The sequence below is a fragment of the Podarcis erhardii genome (assembly GCF_964252035.2).
Source record: "Podarcis erhardii genome assembly, chromosome: 5".
Classification (NCBI taxonomy): domain Eukaryota; kingdom Metazoa; phylum Chordata; class Lepidosauria; order Squamata; family Lacertidae; genus Podarcis; species Podarcis erhardii.
This window is the reverse complement of record NC_138509.1, coordinates 3,832,820-3,843,075: the sequence shown is the minus strand read 5'-3', so window position 1 is coordinate 3,843,075 and position 10,256 is coordinate 3,832,820. Positions and strand designations below refer to the sequence as shown.

General features: G+C 47.7%; 1 protein-coding gene across 3 annotated transcripts in view; it reads left to right on the top strand.

The window, feature by feature from the left end:
• Positions 1-1,811: 1,811 nt before the first annotated feature.
• The window catches only part of PRR5 (proline rich 5), a 67,528-nt gene continuing 59,083 nt past the window's right edge, over positions 1,812-10,256 (top strand). For 2 of the 3 annotated variants that reach the window (XM_081861002.1, XM_081861001.1), the window contains exon 1: positions 2,565-2,582. The gene's annotated coding sequence lies outside the window, so the exon portion shown is untranslated. Of the gene's footprint in view, positions 1,927-2,564; positions 2,583-10,256 lie in introns of those variants that run through there. The other variant, XM_081861000.1, reaches the window with a different exon arrangement.

The window sequence follows — 10,256 nt, the reverse complement described above, 5'->3', positions numbered from 1 at the left end:
ACTTGCGTAGAGACATAATTCTTGTAACTAGGGGAGTCCACAGAGTTCTCCACTTTGCCTCACCACATTATGTATGTATGCAAGAACTGCTCTTCAACACACACACTTGCAGGGCTGCATATAAAAATTGTGATGAAACAATTGGGAAATTAAAGAAACAATCTAAAAACAACAAATATTAAGCAGCATTAAAATATCAGAACTTGAGAACTGAAAGCAGCATAATACACTGAAAAGTTTTTTTAAATCCTGGGCAAATGTAAAAACCTTTCATGGAAATGCATGGGAGTGTGTGATGTCTCTTGGAAAGCCTTGCTTTTCCATACATTTGCTGCTTATGTTAGATACTTGGGTGGTTTCCATCACCATAAAAAGAATTTGCAGGAACCAGGATGCATCATTGTGGAGCCTCCGTCTTATTGAGCAGTTAATAACAAATGGCACCTCCAGCTGAATCTTGCAGACAGAGCTGGGTGCTCCTGCTCAGGATTGCAGCTCAGTGGCATAGCGTGGGGGGTGCAGGGGGGGCCGGCCGCACGGGGCGCAACATCTGGGGGTTAGGGTTAGGGGGCGCAAATCCACGGGTTAGGGGGTGCAAATTACTTGCCTTGCCCTGGGTGCTGACAACCCACGCTACGCCACTGTTGCAGCTAGTCTGTTTTGGATCCCATTCCACTCCTTCTCTTCCCAACAGTCAACCCAGCATTCTAACTCAGGGTTGTTGTTTTTCAAGAGCATGATCTGGTGCCAAATTAAGATGCCACAGCCACACATTTCCCAAGGCACTGTCAGCCTTATGCTCCCATCCAGGGAAACATGAAGACGTTTGACTTTGTTTTATTTAATAAATTTGTACACTGCCCTGTACCTGTAGATCTTAGGGCAGTTCACAGGATAAAATCACAATATAAAAAAACACATATTTGTACAGAAACAGCTGGCTAATTTAAATGCCATTTCCGGGGGGTGGGGTGGGGGCGCTTTGGTCTTTCAAATTTTCAGCAACAGCCTGCGCAAGGCCAAAATCAGGCGCCCACCCCCCTTGCCTTCTGCTCTGCCTGTGCATCAGAGCCCAGTGCTGGGGAACAGTGCTGCCCTGAATCTTGTGCAGAAACAAAGATACGCTAAAAATCATATTCCACAGAAGTTCCAGGAATCGGTCTGTAAAGCTTGAAAGTGAACCTCAGGGTGGTGAGTTCGAGCCAAGCATCGGGCAAAAAGACCTGCATTGCAGAGGGTTGGACTAGATGACCCCTGAGGTCTCTTCCAACTCTGCAGTTCTGTGACTGATTATAGAATCGGAGGAAGGGAGGCGCCTGCCCTTCTGGCGCCCTCGAGCACTCTGCATATGCTCAGGGATGTCTTGTTCTTCCGTTTTAAACCTTCCTCCTCCCCACTGGGGGACTTCGGCACATGCTTCCCCCTCTGCAAATATTCTTATTAGTTGCCAATACAGCAAGATTCAGATCCCCCCCCCCCGCCGGTTTACAATGGGAAGATGCGCCTTCCACACAGCATCAGCCGCTCCCCTGCCTGCTCCAGAGGCTTGCGATCCTGCAAACCCACGAGCTTGTTTGGGGCGGGGGCGAAGTGGAGCGAGGCTTCGCCCTCCCCGCGCCTTGGGCTTTGGCCCCCCGCTGCGCGCGAGGAAGAAGCCGCCTCCCTCCCTCCCTCCCTCCCTCCCTCCCGGCCGGGCGCAGCGCAGCGCAGCGCATCTCCCTCGGCGCGCACGGACCGCCCTCGCCCGCCGCGCCGGACCGAACCCCCAGCAGAGCGGCGGCGGCGGCGGCGGCAGGAGGCAGGAGGCACGGAGGCGGCGGATCCGGCCAGGCCGGGCGGGAGGCTCCCATGGCGGCAGCGAGAGGCGGCGGCCGGAGACCCACCTCGCGCCCACTCGGAGCTCCTTCCCCCGCCGCCGCCGCCCCGGTGAGTCGAGAGAGCGCCTTGCTGGGGGGGGGGCGGCGGCCGGGGGGGGCAGCGGCTTCCTGGGCGGGCCGGTTCTTTGCAAGGGGGGAGGCCTGGGAGGGGGGGGTCTGGGAGGGAGAGGGCGTCTCCTGCTCCAGGGATCTTCTCCGGGGGATCCCTGGCTGGGGTCTCCTGGGCGGATTTCCGCGCTCGAGCCGGGGGGGGGCGGGGAACCGGAGAGACCCCCCCCCAGGCTGCTGCTGCGGCGGCGGAAGCCACGCTGGGCTCCGGCAGGGAGGCCGTGGGGTCCTTCGGCTTCCCGGCCTCGCGCGCCGGCCAAGGTGAGCCAGCGGGGGGGGGGGGCCGAGAGGCTTTCGGTGCAGGAAGCGGACCTGAGCGGGAACCGCCAGGCGGGGGTGGCGCTGGGCGCGTCGGGTTCTCCCTCCGGGGGGCCGTCGGCCGGGCTTCCCGCTGCCGGGCTGCGCTCCGGAGCGCGGGGGAAGCGTGGCTGGTGCGCCTAGGTCCGCCTTGCGGGCATCTGGGTCTGACCCTGCAGGTTCTCCTCGGAGCATCCTTAGAGCAAGCAGCGCATCCTCTCTGGTCCCACTGACACCCCTCTTGCTCCAAGGAGGAAAAGCCCAGGGAGGCTGATGGAGAGAGAGAATGACTTGCCCAAGGTGAGCTGCGGCTCATGAGCTTGATGGCTTGATGGCTGGAAACAGTAGTAATTTGTTATCTTTTGTGGCTCGGTTGGTTGAGCATGAGACTCTTAATCTCTGGGTCCTGGGTTCGAGGCCCACCTTGGGCAAAAGGATTCCTGCATTTCAAGGGGTTGGACTAGATGACCCTCGGGGTCCCTTCCATCTCTACAATTCTGGCACTCATCTGGCTCAGGAGAAGCCACACCGTTGGAGAGTTACAGCTGCTGGCTGCTGTGGCTGTAGATACTGATACGGGAGAAATATGTTTTATTGCATGAAAAGGCAATCTAAGGCCCCGGGGGCCGGATCTGGCCCAATCGCCTTCTCAATCCGGCCCGCAGATGGTCCGGGAATCAGTGTGTTTTTGCATGAGTAGAATGTGTCCTTTTATTTAAAATTCATCTCTGGGTTATTTGTGGGGCATAGGAATTCGTTCATTCCCCCCCCCAAAAAAAATAGTCCGGTCCCCCACAAGGTCTGAGGGACAGTGGACCAGCCCCCTGCTGAAAAAGTTTGCTGACCCCTGTTTTACTGCATGTGGGGCAGATAATCCTATGATTACTGTAGGGACAGTGGCTTCATGCTGGGGGGCAGAGAGCAGGTGGGGGCGGGGCTGGCGCACGTCCTGGGGGCAGGGCGCCCAGTGCAGGTGGGCAGCTGCGATGGCACCCTGCCGGGATTGCGCTGCCGGGAGCGGTGCACTCCCTCCACACTCCTCTTCCTCCACCAGTGTGTCCCTGCACACTGTTGTCCCTACACACTAATGTTTTCTATTAGTCGCTTTCCCTGTGTTAAATGTGTGGTGCCAGTCAGGAGAGGCTGGCAGGGCAGCACAACAGAGTTGGCCTCTTGGCAGTGGTGTCGCTGCTTCTTACCAGGGTGGGGTCAAGGTCAGAGTGGCACTGGTGTAGCCAAACTAGCATTTCCAATAGTACTATAGCTATTATACTGTAGTCCCTCTCTCACCTCCCCCCCCCTTGTTTCATCACATGCACCTCCACATCACCAGTCACCTCTCACTTTTTACAGGGCCAAGACAGAAAACCCCTCTCGCCAAGGGAAAAACTGGGAGCAATTTAAGGCTCCCAATTCTTGCTTGGAAGTTTCCGCCTGCCCCACATCTGATACCCTATGTGGTGTCTAGTGCAGGGCAGGGAGATGTGATTTGAAGACAGTTTTGCAAGCTAAATTGGTACCCAAATTAGGCCTTTAAGCCAGGGGTTCCTCACCACGGCTTATAACAAATTTAGAACAACATATTCATTAAATTTACATTTTTATGTTTTTCCTGTTCCGTTTGCCATTTCAGATTTCTTGATCTTCCCCTCCGCTTCCAATATATTTATGTTAGAAAATGTAAAAAAGCACAAAACAGCTGTACAGTAGGCTTAAAACCCTGTGGGTTGAGCATTCAGTGATGTTTTAAATTAATGACATTAATGGACTTAACTTAGTCCTGCTCATTAATTCAGTAGGTCTACTCAGAGTAAAACACCCCATGACCCTTGCTGTCCAGTGGCTTTGAGGCTGTTTCAGAGTCAGGCTGATATTCCACATTACATGTGACATGAAGTTTTCCGCTTCTCCCCTGTAACGTTCGATGACCAGAGATTTATGTGTGCCATGTTGCATGTTTTCCCACTCATGTTGATACTGGTGGGATGAACATGGGGTGACTGTTTCCTAAATATCACAGAGGAGAGTAGCAGAACACAACATGGGGATGCCTTGACTGCATTGCACATAGTGAGCAGCTCTAGCCTCAGATGAAGCTTTTTAGAAATACTTTCACCAAACTGCATTCTTATTTACTATTCCTCCTGCTGAGGTTTTAAATATTTGTTGTTGGGTATGGAAAGGGTGGCTGAAGTGGATTCAGTCTTTCCTGATGGTGTCTTTATGGAGCAGTCGTTTTTGTTGATCCGTTTGTAAATGCTTATGTGTTGTTTCTTCAAAACTTATCTAATGACTTTTCAGTTTAAAGTCAGTGACATTGTTTCACACAGGTGGCCCCTCTCATTCATGATGTGCAGGCAAAATGGGGTCGGATGCATACACCTGTAAGCAAAGGTGCCTTTTACTTTATTTATATGCTATATGCTGAATACAGGCAATTGTGACATTCGTGTTTGGTCCCCTGTATCTAATTCCCCCTGCTTTGGCAAAATAAATGGATCTCAAATAGTGGGACCTTAAAGGACATTAGCTTAACAAGCTCAAAACAGCCCAATTTTCTCGTGTCAGAAGCCTCTGGGTTCATAGGTATGCAGCACTAAGCCTATCTAAGAGCTGGTTTTGTGATGCAGGTCGGCGCTACTCACCTGAGGAACCTATGGAGCAGAGGCAAATATTGGGAAGGGTGAGCATAGCAGAAGAGCTATCATTGTATCAGCCTTAAGTTATGGCCTTAAAAGAAATGACCAGCTTGCTTCTCACTTACCGTAAGTTGAATTTTTAAGTCATTTCTTAAAGTGAGATAGAAAAGAGGTCAGCCACATATTCAGAGGGGAGAGTTTCATATATAAGGGGCCACAAGAGAGAAGGCAAGAAATAGCAGACGGAAGTGGAGCTTTAATAGGAGTTGTGTTTGATGAACAGAGGGACCATGGAAGAGAGTAACCAAGATAGATGGCCATCAGCAATACCATGAAGAGGGTTAGGCTATGTACCCATTCACAGCTTAAAACGCAGTGAGTTTTTGCTGGGTTTCAAGTTGTATTTGCATGTTGCAAGTTGCAACAGCAGCATTTCTCAAGAAACTACATACAGATTGTGGCTAATGCCGTGTGCAAAAGGCTTAGAACAGCAGCAGTGGAGGCGCACTAGAGCCAGTGTGGTGCAGTGGTTAGAGTGTTGGACTAAGACCTGGGTTCACCTCCTCACTCAGCCATGAAGATCGTTGGGTCACCTTATCCCCATCACTGCCTCTCAGCCTAACCTACATCGCAGGGTTGTTGTAGGGATTAAAGGGGGTGTGGGAGAGTCCAGCTCCTTGGAGAAAAAGATGGGATATCAATGCAAGGAATAAATAAAATAAACCATGATGACAATTGCTTTACAATAACTGAGGAAAGCCTAAGGTCTGAATAAGAGTTTTAGAAACAAATTGATAACAAATCTTATTAGTATTATAGAGGGAACTGACAAATTTTAGCTAGAGCAGGAATTTGAACTAGAAAAGGAAATATGATGTGTATGAGCATGCGATCATTGCTATATAGGCCAGATGTGATGTTCTCTCTGCAGGCTCACTCTATGCGCAGAACCCACATTCCCAGCCTAAGTGTGGATCTCCCCTAATGCTTTCTAGAGTGTTCCAATCAACAACTTTGTAAAGTAGGTCAGTAATATTGCCGTATCACATGTTGAATTCTGATACATAAAATGAATTATTAACATAAACCCCTATTATCTGTTGCAACAGGGCATATATTATGTTCAGCTCAATCCTGTCTATGGAAGTTATGTCCCATTGGGTACAGTGAGGCTTACTCCCAAGTAAGCATGCCTGAGGCTGCAGTCTTAGAACTGCTGTTTTTCCTGCTCTGCACCATTGAATATAGACAACCCACCATGTTATAAGTGGACCATTTCATGGTTCTGTTGTTAACTGAGCCATTTCATGAATTCCTAGTTCTGTGGGATGAGCAGAAGACATCCATGGATTTTCTCTCAGGTGTCCAGGAGCTGAGTGGGTGTATTTGTGTGAGCTGTACATTCTTCTAAATCTTGCAGATATTTATGTAGTCAAGCAGGCAATATAGCACTAGAAATTGTTGGCCCAATTTGCGGCAGTATGTATTTGAAAATCTGGCTGGGTTCCTGTCTTGAAACCTAAACCCACAATTATTCCTTGGCTCATTCTGCTTACGTTCTTTATATTCTGACGGAATGGTTTTCCGTTCCATTCTGTTCTGTTCTTTTCACTTGGCAATATTGTGGAAGTAAAATATAATTCCTGTGAAAGATATCTAAATTACCTCTAATAATTTAATGTGGAAAATGTACAGGATTAACAAACTATGACTTGAATTCATAGGAAAACATTGTTGAAATGTTGACCAAACACCTAAACTGTGTTCAGCATTGAAACTGAAAGTCAGGGCATGGAAAAATCTCTATTTTAGGCTTGTAAAGGCTTTAAGCAGAACTGTGTGCACACCAATCTAAAAATTCTGCTTCAGGAAAAGCTGAATTCTGTAGCCTGCACAAAGTTTACAAATACAGTGGTACCTCGGTTTTCAAACATCTCTGTTTTCGAACATTTCGGTTTTCAAATGCTGTAAACCCGGAAGTAAATGCTTCAGTTTTTGAACATGCCTCAGAAGTCGAACATGCCACATGACTTCTGTATTGAGTTTTCTGTATTGAGGCTTCCTGACTGAGTTTTCGGATGTTTCGGAACTTGAACAGTCTTCCGGAATGGATTATGTTCGAAAACCGAGGTACCACTGTACAATTATTGCCATAATTTTGCTAGTGAAGGGGGAAAACAAGGAGTGATACAGGGCATTCCAAATCACTAGAAACTGTATTTACATTTGTGACTTCTCAGATTTCATCAGACTGGCACTGTCCACGCATTCTAAAGCATATCTTCATTGGGGCATTGTTATGACCTTGTTAGTCTAAAAATGAGGTGCAGTGGAATACAGTCGCACCTTGTGTTGCGTTAGGTTCATGTTGCGTCTTTTTGGCTTGCGAACGCGGCAAACCCGGAAGTGTATACTTCTGGGTTTCACCACATGCGCAGAAGCGCTCTATCGCACTCTGTGCTTGCGCAGAAGCGCTGCTCTAGTTGCGGACTTTTCTGGTTGCAAACTGCACCCCAGAATGGATCGTGTCCGCAACTAGAGGTACCACTGTATGTCATTCCATTCTACACATAAGTAAGATATCACACCAATATATTGAGATAACAGTGAGAGAAATCTAATTCTAATAGTACAGCGGCTTAAAAATTGTGTACTTGGGGATTGAAGCATGTGTGTGTGTGTGTGTGTGTGTGTGTGTGTGTGTGAGAGAGAGAGAGAGAGAGAGAGAGAGAGAGAGAGAGAGAAGCCTTCCTAACATTCTCAAAATTCAAAATGGGAGAGGGATTGTATTTGCCTTCTCTTTATATGAATATAAAGAATATTCTTTATCTGCAGTTGTTAAGTAAGGTGTCTGTAGTCATTTTACTTTATGGGAACTATGAAGCAGTACTGTAAAATAACAACTGATAAAGTGTTTAGTGCAGGGTTCTTTGTCACATGTTGTAAGCCGTAGAGTCAGCCTTAAAATGGGCTTTTGATTCCCCCCCCCCCAAAAAAGGCTGTATAGAACCCCAGAGGGTTAAACACTTGAATGCTTTGCTTTGACACAACCAGCTGACTGGGAAGAGCTGCATTTAGGTCCTCAAAATGGGGGGAAATGCAGGGGGGGACATGACACCAGCAGGTTTGTTGGAACTCACTGTTAGCAAAGTTAGCATCTTTTTCTTCTTAGAACCATCTTAAGGTAAGGTATCCTTTACAGCTACCGCCAACTAATTGCAAAATCAGCCAACGTGTTGAACCTGTTTAGAATGCTTCACCCTGTTCAGATTTCTTTGGTCTCCAACTTTGTTGCAAATTAATTAATTAATGGATGCATTGTGTTCAATAAACACATCTATTTGTATCTGGAGGTTTCCTCTCTTCCTTTAAATCAGTGCCCAAGTTCCTGCTGACTTGGTCTGCCTTAGCAAGTGTAGCTCAAATAGCCTTTTGCTTTATTCCTATTTGGTGCAACTGCTGAAAAGCACACGAGGCCAAAATATGGTTTGAAATGCTCGCTCTCGCTCTCGCTCTCTCCTTCTCCTGATTTCTGTGCTACGTTCACAGTGCTGATGTTCTGAACTATGAGGCTCTCCATTGCTCAAGGTGAGCTGGCTGTAGCGCTGACTTCTCAAAGGTGCCCATGGGAGACCTTGATACCTGGGAGGCTTCTGGAAATTAAACAAATGCTTTTAAACAATATATTTGCCAGGAGGCCAGGCTTGCTCCAGGCTGAAACCACGGTTGAGACTCTGTAGCCAAGCGCCACGTTCGTTTCCCCAGAATGCCTCTGGTACTGCTAGAGAAGGAGCTCCTTGGCAATCGCAGATGCCCTTAGAACAGGGGTCAGCAAACTTTTTCAGCAGGGGGCCGGTCCACCGTCCCTCAGACCATGTGTGGGGCCGGACTATATTTTGAGGGGGGGGGAATGAACGAATTCCTAGGCCCCCCAAATAACTCAGAGATGCATTTTAAATAAAAGGGACACATTCTACTCATGTAGAAACACACTGATTCCCGGACAGTCCGCAGGCTGGATTGAGAAGGCAATTGGGCCGCATCCAGCCCCCGGGCCTTAGGTTGCCTATCCCTGCCTTAGAATCTGAATATGATGTGACTTTCCCTGCTAGGTGATACATTTCCAAAAATTAAGTGGAGAATCTGCACGCCTGGCTTTGCAAAGTGCACAAAGACCATTAAATATTTTAGTGTCACTTGTGAAAACCTGAACCGACTGAGAAATTCACCCGTGTTTTGTTTTAAAGACAGAAGCAATCCTATCCGAGCTGCCCTTTGAGAGCCAAAGAGCCTGCTGAAGGCTGCTGCAGATTCCAGTTGCAAATAAGGGCTGGCTTGTTTAAAAATCATCTGGTCCTTGTTCAATCATTTTTTGGAATTTTGCTTTGTAGGTGGAAAGGTTTGTGGGTGTAGCGATTTGAAAGAGAGAATTGTGGTTATAAGTATATTTCACTGCTCGTTCTAAGCCACCAATCCAAATTAATTTGCATTTACATTTTCAGGCAAGCAAAATCTCTAGGACCAGCACTGAATGCTAAATGCAACCTGACAGCTAAATTGGAAAACATGCTTCATAGCTGTCTGGAGCCTTCCTCTGCTAGAATAACTAGGTTGAATTCCTCCCCTCCTATTAGACTTTGCTTGGCGTAAATATACGTATGATTAAAGGGGGAGGGTAAATTTATCCAACGACTTCTCCCCCACAAACTTTACTTTAAATATTTATATCCCACATTCAGATTTTAGAAGTGCCTATGGTGGCAGCTTACAATGGCACAGTTGATAATGACCATTATTACAGTTAATAGTAAAGGAGCAATAAGAGAAATGCAAGAAATTTAAGATAAGGAAGAGCCGTAAAAATTCACAATTGCTGTTTCTTAAGAGCTTGGGCAAATTAAGAGGCCTTGAGCTGGTGCCTGCTTTTCCGTGGAAACAGCCCTGGGGAGAGTGCAGTTTTCTGATGCTGGGGTGTCCTCATTCAAAAGGTTGTGTCTCCAGTTTCCATCCACCGGACCTCCCACGTTCTGGAGCAGAGACTCCATTTATAACTGTAGAGAGCAGGGAGGCTCAGGAGGAGGGAGGCGACTTGGCTATTCTGCTTTGATGCTTGCTTGCCAGTTGTTGTGATCAGCTTTTGTTCCATCTGTCTTAAGATGGCTAATAGAACTTAGGATAGCTTGAATGAAGATTAAAAATCCGATTTTAAAAATTTATTTTTTAAATCATTGATTTTTATCCACCCTTCTTGCAAGTACAGTGGACGCTCGGGTTGCGAACGTGATCTGTGCAGGAGGCACATTCGCAACCCGCAGCGCGGCATCTGCGCACGTGC